Source organism: Nycticebus coucang, chromosome 6 (assembly GCF_027406575.1).
Source record: "Nycticebus coucang isolate mNycCou1 chromosome 6, mNycCou1.pri, whole genome shotgun sequence".
Lineage (NCBI taxonomy): Eukaryota > Metazoa > Chordata > Mammalia > Primates > Lorisidae > Nycticebus > Nycticebus coucang.
The window spans coordinates 118,284,014-118,296,939 of record NC_069785.1 but is presented as its reverse complement, the minus strand read 5'-3'; the positions used below and the strand labels follow the sequence as shown (position 1 = coordinate 118,296,939).

At 45.5% G+C, this 12,926-nt stretch overlaps 1 long non-coding RNA gene across 1 annotated transcript in view; it reads left to right on the top strand.

The window, feature by feature from the left end:
• LOC128588097 (uncharacterized) overlaps positions 1 to 12,676 on the top strand; it is a 51,995-nt gene extending 39,319 nt beyond the window's left edge. Inside the window, exon 6 of the long non-coding RNA XR_008380715.1 lies at positions 12,316 to 12,676. This is a non-coding gene — a long non-coding RNA (uncharacterized LOC128588097). The remainder of the gene's footprint in view (positions 1 to 12,315) is intronic.
• The last annotated feature ends 250 nt before the right edge of the window (positions 12,677 to 12,926 follow it).

Here is a 12,926-nt window from a genome sequence, read left to right as displayed (position 1 = left end):
AATGCTTAATGCACTCAGGTAGGGAGTCCACTTATTTTCTTCCAGTTTCTAACATTAATCTCCCTCCCACACTAAAGCTGTCACCTAGGGGTTCCATTGAGTTCCCTGCAGGGAGCTACCCTCCCTTTTCCTTTCTGTCACTCAAGCCACATTTCAATGTTTCTGCTCCAAAGGCAGATAAGGGACCCACCTCTGACTTATGTCAATGGAAAAGAAGCCATACTCTGTAAAACAATTTAAAGAGGTTTATTCTGAGCCAAATTTTTGAACTATGACTCAGAGCCACACACAAGGGGCCTTGAGCAAACAGACTTGCTGTGGTGGGGTCACAGTTTGATTTTAGACATTGTAGGGAGACAGACATTACAGGTAATGTCATAGGTCAATATATGAAAGGCCTGAAAAGGTGAGACATCTCAAAGGGTGTGTGTGTGTGTGGGGGGGGGGGCGCTCACAGGTTATAGGTGGGTTTAAAGATTCTTTGGCTGGCAATCGACTAAAGGAGTTAGGCTAAAAGAACAGGAGTCAGTGGAAAGGAATGCTTGAGTTAAGATTGGGATCTGTCAATCAGAGACAAACCACCTCACACTCATGCTCAGACTCAAATGCCTTGTTATGTATCTTGAAGACCTTTGGGTTTGTCTAGAAGAGCCTTAGGCCTGTTAATGAGTCTCAAAGGACATCTCTAAGAGGGGAAGGGAACATGATGAGCCTGTCTCATCTCCCTTCTCAAGGCTAGCAACTCAGTTGTAGGAAATCCCCTTAGCTAAGAGGAAGTCCAGTCAGGCAGCTGCTTGGGAGGGGAGGGGAAGAGCTTAAGATTTTATTTAGTTTGCACCTGTCACATCTAGGACTGTAGCTTTGTGTGCCTTGGAGCTACAGCTCTGAATCTCAAGGCATCTTGCCTAACAACTTCCTCACAGTTTACTATGATCATGGAAGAAAAAAAATCCAGATATCTAATGTTAAGAAATTCTCTCTTTGAGTCTGTTAACAGAAAAACAAACAAACAAATAAAAAAAAACCCAAACAAAAACAAACTCTGTAAAATAATTTGAAGAGGTTTATTTTGGACCAATATGAGTGACCATGGCCTGGGGAACATAGTCTCAAGAGGTCCTGAAAAAATGCACCCAAGGCAGCTGTTACAGTTTGGTTTTATACATTTTAGAGAAACAACATCATAGTAAAATTGCAAATCAGTACATGGAAGGAATACACAGATTTGGCCTCAAGAGGTAGGATATCTCAAAGCAGGGGCTTACAGGTTGTAGATGGGTTCAGAGATTCTTTTATCTGTAATCAGTTAAAGAAGTAAACCGTGGTATAAAGATTTGGAGTCAGTAGAAAGAAATTCTTAAGCTGAGATAAAGGGGTCAGCTATCTGTCATGTGAGGTTATGACAGAGGTTAAAAAACAAGACACATCATATTGTTTTAATTAAAAAAGTACATTTGATGAGATTTTATGGTTTGTAAGGCATGAATTAACCTTTTCCTGCACGGTGTTAGGTCCTGTTTACAATAAGGCTAAACTCCAAAAGGGAGGTATGTCTGACTTCCCTTCATGGCTGAGAACTCATTTTTAAGGATTTTTTTCTGGAATCCCTTTGGCCAAGAAAGGGGTCTGTTTAGTCAGCAGGGAGCTTAGGATTTTATTTTTAGTTTACAAGTCTGTTATCTTGAGAGAGGGCCTTCTTCTGGGACTTGGAAGTCTAGGGCCTTTGGTACCATTGCATGATCTGAGGCATTTGGAATGTATGTGTCTCAGCGACTAGTGCAGGTGAGAAGTGTTGGATGGACAAGGGAACCCTCACTTTCCCCAGGAGAAGTGTGCAGAGTAGAAAGAACACTGGGACTTGCTTGGGTCCTAGTTTCTACCTTGCTAGTCCTGACCTTCTGGGTCTAAAGAATTGGAAGTTCAACTAATATCATAACCCAGATTATAGTTTTGCCTCAGGCCTAGCTGTGATATTTAAGACCTTCCTATCCATCATCAATTCATCAATCCATCAATCTGTCCATCTTTCCACCTATCTAGACTTATATCATTTCCAAATTAGTAAAAAAAAGAAGTCATCCTTAGGAGAGTCTGAATTTTGAGGAAGGTTATAAGGCTCTTTGGCTCAGCTCCTTCAGCTGTGGGGAAGAATTCCTCACGACCCTGACAAGAGTACAGCCATCTTGGCAGGACAGCAAGTGACAGAAATCAGGTCAGAGACCAAATGGCATGATCACAGCAATCCCTTCCCTACACTCCTAGAATGCTTCAAGGCCAGTGTTACTGGGAAACATCAGAACAAGCAATCTTCTACCCTGGTCCTGCTGACAATAAAGATAAGAACCTGGTGTGAAGATTAACGCTTCTGCAGAAGGGAGTAATTCTAAGATCGGTCCTTGACACAGCAACGGTTCACTCTGCAGAAAAAGATGACTTCCCTCATCTCTCACAACCTACATTGGTATAGTTAGAACCTATATTCTAACTATACCAATAAAAGCCTCTGGAAACTGTGATCAGGGGGCTGACTCTTGGTCAGACTCCACTCTGCTCTTTTCTAATAAAGCCTTTCCTGAGTCCGGGGACTGGCCTCCCCTTCTTGCAGATCCTCACCCTGACTCCACCCCTAAACTTCTCACCAGCCTCGTCTGTCCTATTTTCTTCATGGTCTACACCCTGTTAAACAGGCCCTGTTCTGACCTCCTGGCCCGGATGTCTGTTGTCCCTGCTCCCTCACACTCTCCTCCGCTTTGATCTCTCTTCCATGTCCATCTTCTGCTCTTCCTTCAGGCTTTAGTTGAGCTCCGAGTCATCCCAGGACACCTCTCCTTAATTTTTCTTTTCTGTTGCCAATGTCTGGATAAATGTCCCTCTTCATCTCTGCTTTCTTGGCATCAGGAGTTTACCCAGGAGGACACCTGTCACCCTATAGGTGAAGCCAGGGGTGTCATCTCAGGTTGGATATGTCCACTCATAGTCCGTGTCCCTGGGTTTTACCTGTAAAAGAAAAAACATGCAACAGATGGAAAAAAAGAAAAATGGAATAAAAGACTTTATTTAAGACTACTGCAATAGAGGTCAAAACTATTTACAATAGGGGAGAGACGGTGAACTCAACTCCAAATATAACAGGGACAAGTGAGGATATATAAAGCCGATAGACAGGGTAAGGAAGTAGGTGAAAAATTCCTAAGAGGAACTTGGTTAGATACCCCGGGTAGGGGAGTCCCAATACAGGATTTTAAGGATGGGGGGAAGGGTCAGAGGAGCCTGAGCAACGTTGGGTCAGAGAGGGAGGACTTTTCACAGATTAGGGGCAGGAAGAGGGTAGCTGGGGCTGATCCTTTGCCTCTGGCTTGGGGTCATTCAGATGGCTGAAACCTTTTGCACAGTGACCCTGATCAGTGAGTCTCCCTGACAGTGTCAGCCTGTGCTCATGAAGGAAGCCTCGCATACTGACCTGTGGGTGGCTGTGGGCATCATGGCTGCTCTGAGGTTAAGGGAAAGATTTATACTGTTTTCTTCGGGCATCAGCTGACTCTGGCTTCATGGCCACTCTACCCTTCTCAGAGCCCTGCATTGGGAGGTGGGCTGCGGGGTTAGGCAGCTCATATTCAGCTGTTCTGCCACTCAAGTCTCCTTCCTGATGGGGAAGTGTGTGAAAGTGGGAAACCCTACGGAAGCATTCTGGGAAAGGTTGTGGAGAGGAAGCTGCCTGATGGCCATGTCTGCTGGTAACGTGCTGCCTCGTTACACATTCCCTAGGCCCTGGGGACTATCTCTTCTGTCCAGGTGGAATTTCCTAATGGAGCAGAGAATCCTGGGACAGAAGCAGGAACATGTCACAGGTTTTTATAGTAGAATCATCCTTGGAATTTTAATTACCTTATCTTCATACTATTATATATTTACCTATTCTAATGATGAGATTACCCATTCAATTAGTATGTAATTACTAGATCTATTACTTAAAGAAAAATACTTGGAGATAATTACACAATTATGAAATACAATTAGAAAATGACATATAATTAAATTTAGAAAAGCTTTTGAAACACTCCTCCTACTCTCCCACCCTGCCTTCCTGTAAAAAAGATTTCTTATATTTATTCTCTCTTTTCTTTTTCTTCTTCAAGTTCAAATGCAGCCCAGTCTGGTCCAGTGTGACCAAGAGTGAGTATTTCCCTGGAGGCCATGTGGCATTGGGTCTGGGGATGTGACCCTTTATGACCTCATGGGGGCTTAGGAACATCTCAACTTTGGAAACTCTGTCTGAGGTTCTGGAATCACGGGGCATTTGTGCAGGTCCTCGGTAGCTGTCGCCACGCCTTCCCTGCTAGCCCATCTGCTGGGACTGCAGACAGGGAGGGACCTAGCATTTCCAGGGCTGGCCTCTTACAGGCTGGACTCTCAACTGAGGCAAAGGGCAGAGGCAGATTATCAGAGATTATCTCCTACCTGGCTGCAGTGTTTTACCGTTTACCATTTTGGTAACTCTTTCACATTTCCCTGCTCCTTTAGCACCTTGTCTGATGAGACAAGATGATGAGTTAAGTGTTCCTGTTCCCCTTCTTGGAAGCCCCTTTTCCTTTGATCTCTGTTTCTCCATTTTCCTGGGGTTTGTCTTTAATTTTCTGATTACCATCTCATTCTTCTTTGCTGCTGCTTCTCTCTCTCTCTCTCATCTCACAGATTGTTTCATTGTCCTCCAGAGTCCCATCCTCTCTCCTGTTCTTTTTCCTTTCCGGGTCACTCAAATGGGGTGGAGGGGCAGAGAGGCAGGGAAGGAACCAGATGTCCCAAGATGCCTCTGTGGCAGGACCACTGCTGACAGACACACTCTATTCCTTTCTCCAGGCCACAAAGACTGAGTCTCTGCCTTACACTTTCCTGCAGCTGTGTGGCCTGTTACTGTGGACAGAAGGAAGATACCTCTGTGGGCAGCCTGGGCCTGCAAAACTTCCCTCTCTACGCTCTGCTTTCTCATCCTCCATCTGCTGGTTGTCAGAACACCTTTGAAATCGTTTTGAAGCAGGCAGGACCCTGTCACCTCTAGAGCAGAGCGCTCACCATCACTTGCCTGGCCACTATTTAGAGTTGTCTGAACAAGAAAAACTTTATTGCACTAAATCATTAAAATTCCTAGGCTTATCTCTTGTAGCAGCTTCTTATCCACCAAAACAGCCTTACTAACATGAACAACTCGGACTTTAATTTTTTCTTTGTGTTGGTGATGTTTTGTTTTTTGCCTTCTTCCAAATGCAGAAGTTGGTAAAGTTGGTTGGTCTAGTCTAGTGGATGTCAAGGTGGCCTCCTGGCACCCATCTCCACTTTGCTTGGTGACTACCCCAGTTTTGTTTAGGAACCCAACTCTGGTTCACACAGCCCGTGTGCTTAGGGGGAAGCTGCCCCCACCCTCACCTCCAAGGTTGGGCCTGATGGAAGAAAGTGTAGCTTCATTCCCTTAGTTTTTCAAATCCAGGCCAATGTGAATCAGCGCTGGACTCAGGATTAGTTCAGGTAGGGCTGAGACCCAATTTGGTCCAGTGAGCAAGAGGGCAAGTTTACTGGGGTCTGCTTGGAAAGTTGCTTCTTCCCTCTTAAGAGGGCCATAGACATGGTGTCATGGATGAGACTAGAGTTCTGAAAACAGAAAGAAAATATTTAGACCCCATCCAAGCAATGAGCATAGGGAGTGTGTCCTACCCTTCAGACTTAAGTGCTACGGTCTCTGGGCAGGTGTGTCCCTATGTGCCTTATTCATTTCCTGCTCTTTTTTTTTTTTTTTTTTTGAGACAGAGTCACCCTCTGTTGCCTAGGCCAGAGTGCTATGGTGTCAGCCTAGCTCACAGCAACTTCAAACTCTTGAGCTCAAGCCATCCTCCTGCCTCAGCCTCCCAAATAGCTGGGACCACAGGTGCCTGTCACAGTGCAATGCTATTTTTTCCATTTTTAGTAGAGATGGGGTCTCACTTTTGCACAGGCTGGTCTTAAACTCCTGATCCCAAGTGATCTTCCTGCCTTAGCCTCCCAGAGGGCTAGGATAACAGGTGCCTGTTGCTGTGCTCGGCCTCATTTCCTGCTCTTGATGTGCTTTGGAGCTCAATGAGCAGACAGCTTAGCTTGCTTTTGACTGCAATTATCGGAAAACCTGACCCAAATCGACTGAAAACAATAACAGGGATTTTAAAAAATTATTATTAAGTCATATACACACAGATCATGAATACATTTATGCATAAGTGAGATACAATGTGTTGATTTTTTTATACAATCTGACGTGGTTACATCAAACCAATCAACACAGCTTTTGCCTCATTTACTTGATTATTGTGTTAAGACATTTATGTTCTACACTCAACAGATTTAACTTGTACCCTTAATAATAGAGATTTGTTTGATCATGTCATTTAAAAAAAGTCAGTGTTGGAACATGGTTCAAACTTGGCTGTAGCTTGGTTTCTGGAAAGTGGTTGGCACATTGACTTTTCTGTAGGTGCTGGCAAGACAGCTGCACAGCAAGGGCTGGCCCTTGGGCACGTGACTGCAGACACCTCAGTGTGTGCCCACAACCAGCTCCCTACACTCACTGTATCTATATGATGCTGTTTAATTCTTAGGAGGATGACCATATTTCCCTGTTTTCAAGTTACTGAACAGGGTGAGCATCTGTTGCCATGCAGTGCCGACATAGCTTAGAACCTCTCAACTAACTTCATCCTCTGCCATGGCTTAGGCCACCACTTGTCCGTTCAAGACTCTCAGACCTACAGCCCCAGGGTGGACTTTTCTCCAGGAGTTCTGGTTTCAATGGCCTGTTGGGCAGCTCCCTGTGCACCCTGGGCAGGCAGGGTGCCAGAGTGGGGGGCCCTTCGCCTGCTGTATGCCCGTGTTTTCTAACTGGGCTAGTGGTGCTTCCATTTACCTAGTCGCCCAAGCTTCAAACCTCAACACCACCTACGCCTCTTTCCTTTGTTTCCCCAACATCCTTAATAGATTATCTGGCTCCTTGATGAAATTGCTTCCTAAATAAACTTCTAATCCATCTCCTCTTCATTATCTCAGTGGTCATAACCTAAAGTCCATATTTTACCTGGACTATGAAGACAGTTCCATCGCTGGTCCCTCTGTCTCAGTCTTGATTTTCTCAAATCTATTTTGCTGACAACCTGTAGATCAACCTTTCTGCAATACAAACACTTATTCCTTGGCTCACAATCCCTTTGTTGGTGCCCTGTTACTGCTAGAGATCTAGCTTTTCAGCCTGACATTCAAAGCTCTTCACATCTGGCCCTGGCACCTGCTCTGTCCTCTTCTTCTACCATGGCGTTCTCCCCCTCTACCTCCCAGACGTACCGAGTCCTTCACTCTTTTCTGAGTACATGTTGCTGTGTCATGACTGGGGACTTCCTGTCTAAGAGAACCTCACTCCATTCTTTCTAACTTATGTACTCCTCCTCAATCTTTAAGCCCTGCCCTAGGGGCCACCTTCTCAATGCATCCTCTGTCACCCTTCCTCCCACGATGAACCGCTTATGTTTTGTTGGCCAAGAACACACACTTACACACACCTTCCATTGCACACTCCCCTCTCCACACTCCTATTATGTGTTTATGTGTTTCCTACACTAGGCGATGATGTTGTCCCATCAGAGTTTATTTCTCGAACATTCAGCATGTGCCAGACACTGTGTGGGTGCCAGAGACAACAAGATTAAATAATCTCGTTAATAGTCTAAACTACTGACTACATGCAAGGTACTACTCAAAGCTCTTTGCAAACACTAACTTGAAGGGCAGTCATTTGTGGGGAGCCCTGAGAAAGAATGTGACCTGTGTTGGCCACAGTATGAGGACAGTAGTGAGGTGCCTATTCCCTCTCCAAGATCTTGGAAATAGGGAAACACAGTCGTACTCCTAAGAATTAAATAGTAACATACAGACAGATTACTTTTGCAATCTAGTTAGTGGGAGAGGCAGGTCTTGCATCCAGGTCTTTTGCTTCAGATCTTGGGTCCTTTCTGCTGTGTCACACCTGTTTGATTTTAGCCCCCTTCTAGCTCCCTCATCTGTTATGTCCTACCTTCAATTCATTTTTAAAAAGTTTTATTTTTATTTTTATTTTTTTTGCAGTTTTGGCCGCCACCTCCAGCATATGGGACTAGTGCCCTCCTCCTTTGAGCCACAGGTGCTGCCCTAAAGAGTTTTATTTTTTAACAATCGCCGTAACACTGGTTCTGAGTGTGTCAAAGACAACAGAGAGTCCAAGGTCAGGGTGCTACTTCTAAGAGAAACCATTCTAAGTTGCAGATCCGGTCCTGTCCCTTGCTCCCCTCTCCATGTTCTTTCCTTCCTCCCACTTATGACTCTCTAGACACCTTTAGGAGAAGGCCCACACTACTCACAGCACCTATCATCCTCCACCCAACTGTCTCCCTTTTGAGTCTCTCTCTAACCCTTTCTTCTATTCTCTGTTCCAGCCAAACCGAACATCTTTCAATGGCTTAGAGCACCGCAATCCCCTGTCACTCCCAAGCCTCAGGGAATGCTGTTCGGGACACTCCTTCTCTGCCTCTTGGCCTGGCCAACTCCTCCTCCTTCTGTTTAGACCTGACTTCTTCCAGAAACCTCTTCCTGCCTTGGGCTTTACACCACGCCTTGTATGTCTTTGAGAAAACTTACCAGGTGTTTCAAGATCACAATTTTCTTGTTTATTTCCCCATTAACACAGTTCTGATAGGGCTGGGCTCACACCTATAATCCTAGCACTCTGGGAGGCAGAGGCATGAGGATTGCTTGAGATCGGGAATTGGAGACCAGCCTGAGCAAGAGTGAGGCCTCTTTTCTATTAAAAATAGAAAAATTAGCTGGGAGCTGTGGTAGGCACCTGTAGTCCCAGCTACTTAGGAGGCTGAGGCATATGATGGCTTGAACCTAGGAGTTTGGAGTTGCTGTCAGCTAAGCTGAGACACTTTAGCTCCCATGACAGAGCAAGGCTATCTCAAAAAAACTCCAAACAAACAAAAATCCCCCAAATAGTTCTAATAGGACAGGCACAAAATGCCTCTGTGTGCGTGTGAAACAGAGTTGTCCAGGCTACAGTGCAGTGACATCATCATAGTTCACTGCAACCTACAACTCCTGGGCTTAAGCAATCTTCCTGCCTCAACCTCCCAAGTAGCCAGGCCTGCAGGTGCCTGCCATCACATGTGCCTAATTTTTCTTTCTTTCTTTCTTTTTTTTTTTTTTTGTAGAGAAGAGGTCTCACTCTTGCTCGGGCTGTTCTTAAACTCCGGGCCTCAAGCAATCCTCCCACCTCAGCCTCCCAGGATGCTGGGATTACAGGTGTGAGCCACCCGGGCTAAGTGCTGAATGAATAAATGAATGGAAACCTTTTCAGTGTGGAGCTATCTGGGCTTTGGGGGGACCCACAAGGTGGTGACTACTAACACCTGTACTTTTTTTTTTTTTTGTAGAGACAGAGTCTCACTTTATGGCCCTCCATAGAGCGCCGTGGCCTCACACAGCTCACAGCAACCTCCAACTCCTGGGCTTAAGAGATTCTCTTGCCTCAGCCTCCCGAGTAGCTGGGACTACAGGCGCCCGCCACAACGCCCGGCTATTTTTTTTTTGGTTACAGTTTGGCCGGGGCCGGGTTTGAACCCGCCACCCTCGGTATATGGGACCGGCGCCCTACTCACTGAGCCACAGGCGCCGCCCCTAACACCTGTACTTTATAGTGAGGTGGTTTTCAGATTTTAGCCCCCTTTCTTCCGACGTCTGACTCCTAGAATTATTTGGCCCACAGAGAGCCATCGTGCTGGTGGAGAGAACTCCAGCCACGTCAGGGTCTTGGAAACTCTGAAGTCCAGCACTGTTATTTAGTCTCTCAGTGTTTGTGTGAGTGAGGCACCCTGGGGAGGGCATTGCTTCCAGTCTTCAAAATAATGGCTTGCAGGGCTCCCTAGGGCAGGCTTGAAACAGAACAACTCACTTACTTTTTTTCCTACTTGATGTTTTTCAGCTTTCTAACCATTGAGGAAACCTTTTCCAGTCCTGCTGTGGGTTGAGCTTCGGAGCAGGGAGGGGTGGGCTGGAAGGACTCAGGGCTTACTGTAGCCCTTCCTCTGGGGTAGGGGTGGTAGAAGGTACGGGGATGAAACAGACATTCCCCTGAGAAAGTTCAGGAAATAAGACACTGTTGACATTCTGGTGCTGACCAGGATGCACAGCCACTCTGGAAGTTTCAAAGCCAGTCCCTGAAGGAGGTAGGGAAGGGAGGCACAGGATGGCAGCTGACTGGAGCAAGTGATCCCCTGAAACCGGTGTCCTGGCCCGCCTTGGACTTGTTCCTCAGGATGTTAAAATAGCTCCAAGCTCTCGAAGGTAGCTCTCGAAGGAAGCATTTGGTTTTGAGCTCAGCAGTCTGGTGTTTGAGTTTTATGCACAGTAGAAAAAAATCCCAAACATGTAAAGGTTTGCCTGCCTTTTTCCCCCCCAAATCAAGAGAGGATTTTATTGTGGTACGATGTGACATCTACACACACAGCCAAAGTCTTCAAATGCCAAATATAAACTGTCATGGTGACGCTTGCCACGCTTCTCTCCTTCTCTGCTGTTTGGTTTGGTGTGCACATTTTTTTATTAAGAGTGCCTGGTATTTTTTTGTTGGGAACCATCTATCACCTGTACAAGGACAGGCATAGAAACCCCCAGCCAATTCTTGTTCCTCATGTTCACTTTCTGGTTGGTAGGGGATGTGTAAATTCCAAATGTTAACGTTCAGAGCCAAGCATTTGTGGAGTGGTGATTTGCTGAGAATGTTCTCTATGTATCTTTATTAAATAACAATAAAGTCGATTGGTGAGGAGACAGCAGGTGGATAAGGAGTAGAAGGTCCGGCTTTCTTTCCTTCAGGTGGGAGGGATGAACTCTGGGATGGGGAATTAGAGAATTGGGGGCTTTTGGGAGGCAGAGATCTGCACAACATACTGGAAACTTGGGACTTGGTTTAGGGGATGAGTAACATCAGCCTTGGAAAGGGTCCTTTGGAGCCGGAAGAATAGGGAGAACTAGGCTTGGACTGAGAGGAGAGAAGATGAAATATTCCCTGAACATGGAAATGAGCCCTGGATGGAGGTCTTACAAAGAGGTGATGGGTCCCTTGCTTAACAACCTCAACTCTTAGGCGAGGAACCTTCCAGGTCACACTGCTGCCCTGCCTTCCTGAACTTCCTTCCTTCCCTCCCTCACTCTCTTTCTCTTTCTTTTTCTTTTCTTCTCTTTCTTTTACTCCTCTCTCTCTCCTTCACCCCCGTCCCTCCTTTCCTTTCTTCCTTCCTTCTCTCTCTCTTTCCCTCTCTCTCTTCCCTTTTCTTTCTTTTTAAATTTCCCCAGGAGGAAACAGGCCTAGAGACTTGAATAGTGGCCTGAAGTCCCCCAGCTAATCGAAAGTCAACAGAAAGCTCAGTGTACTTCTGGTGAGGGTGTGAGTAGGGTGCGTGAGAGGGTGGTTTAAGGGAAGCCTCAGAGAGTGACATTTGGGTTTGATAGAGAACGTCCAGCAAGTCGAAGGGAAGCAGGGCTTGCAGGATGAGGATGGTGTCGCTTCTTTCCAACATCCTGGCCTCCTTTAATTTCTGGGGTTTTCTAGAAAAGATAAAGATGCTTTCTGCTAGTGATATCTATTAAGAAGGGAAAACTAAGCAACTCCACAGGGAAGAGTAATGCAACCTCTTAATGTGGACTCAAATACATTTAGTCTTAGGTTTTTAACAGATTACAGGAACTATATCCTTTATAATATATGTCGGGAGACCTAGTTGATTGAGAGGTCTGAAGTATTCATGTCTGAATCCCTGAATCTCTGAAAGAAGTATCTTTGCAGACATAGTTAACTTACGGACCCAGAGATGAGGACACAGGATGGTCCCTAAACCTACTGACAGGTGTCCTTCAAAGAGAAAGGCAGGGAGATATTTGAGACACAGGCACATGTGGTTTTCCTCCTTGTATATTAATAATATAAAGACAGGGGCAGAACTGAAGTGATGCTATTGTGGTCTAGGATCGCCAGGAGCTACCAAAGCTGGAAGGGGCAGGGAAGGAGCCCCCTGCTTTCTGCAGAGCGTGCTCTCCTAGCACCTTCGTCTTGGCTTTCTATCTCCAGAACAGTGAGGGAATAAATGTCTTAAGCCATTTGTCTTAAGCCATCAAGTTTGTGATAATTTGGTATGGCAGGCCTGGGAAATAAACACAGGAAAGGACCTTCTAATTTTTTTTCTTGAACTTCTTTCCGTTATTTCTCGGTTTCAGGACTACTACATCTAAACCAGACCACCTCCGACCCCCCAGATGTTCAGGAGTGGAGACCCAGCAGCTCAGAAGGCAGCAATGGATAGTGGTGTAGAGTGGAGGTTCTAAAGTCAGACTGTGTGGTATCAGGCGGTTTATTGATTCTTTGCCTTGAGCTTATCACATAACTAGTAAGCTACCAGGTTGGGAGCTGGACCTACGTCTGGCTTCATGCCTGAGCTTTCAACTACTTTACTAAATGGAGAGGAGCTTGCGTGAGTAAATGATGTGATGCATGAAGGCTTGTGCTTCTGTTAAAGAAGATGAACATATAATTCACTTATTCCATAAGTATTTATTTTTAAATATATCCATTTGATGAATAAATAAAATGTTAAGCACACAATACAAAATGGAAACGTGTGTATATGTGCATGTTCACACAGTATATATTGTATATAAATGTGTGTGTGTATGAATATTATTCAGGGTCACTCTGACACACATCTGCACAATGCCAATAAGTAGTGTTTAAAGTCATGTTGGGGGCGGTGCCTGGTGGCTCAGTGGGTAGGGCGCCAGCCCCATATACTGAGGGTGACAAGTTTGAACCCAGCCCCGGCCAAACTGTA